A 592-nucleotide genomic window follows, 5' to 3' on the forward strand; every position below is an offset into this window, starting at 1 on the left:
CCCCCCCCAAAATAAAACCCTACATTTTTTTAACAATTATAATAATTTAAAATCTAACACCTTTATTATTTTCTAACTCTGCCAAAATTCACTTTAAATGTTCACTTTCATTCATGAAGAAGACAGGGAAAAAAATTGTCTCCTGGTGGAAAACAAAGACTTGAGATGAAAATGACATGAAATGACCATTATATCCAGTAGATGGCAGCAGAGGATCACTCATTAGCTCAGTTGCCATTTCAACTCCCTAGGTTTTCTCACATCTTGCTTTTGGATTTATTACAAAATGACTATGAATTATAGCAAGTGCAGGAAGTCACAAAGTCTCATGTCATTTAGAAATAAATAAATAAACAGCCTAGTAGGGTTAATTATTTAAATACTTAACTAGTTAACTACAAATTAAGTTAATTATTAATGGTATAATAATTAAATAATGCATTAAATATTTTGGTATGTTTTTAGATTTAATTTAAAAACTACATTTTTCAAACACTGCCTAAAAAAGGACACATCAAAAAGAGTGCTTTAAGTTATCTTTACCTGTAGAAGCTGCTAAAGGCAACACAGACTTGTTGCTGCTGTAGTTTTG

The 592-nt window shown here is 30.1% G+C and overlaps 1 protein-coding gene across 1 annotated transcript in view; it reads right to left on the reverse strand.

Moving 5' to 3' along the window:
• LOC107701505 (PIN2 (TERF1) interacting telomerase inhibitor 1) overlaps positions 1 to 592 on the reverse strand; it is a 31,804-nt gene that overhangs the window by 28,457 nt on the left and 2,755 nt on the right. The gene's annotated exons all lie outside the window — the stretch shown is intronic.

Source organism: Sinocyclocheilus anshuiensis, unplaced genomic scaffold (genome assembly GCF_001515605.1).
Source record: "Sinocyclocheilus anshuiensis isolate Anshui unplaced genomic scaffold, SAMN03320099.WGS_v1.1 scaffold1051, whole genome shotgun sequence".
Classification (NCBI taxonomy): domain Eukaryota; kingdom Metazoa; phylum Chordata; class Actinopteri; order Cypriniformes; family Cyprinidae; genus Sinocyclocheilus; species Sinocyclocheilus anshuiensis.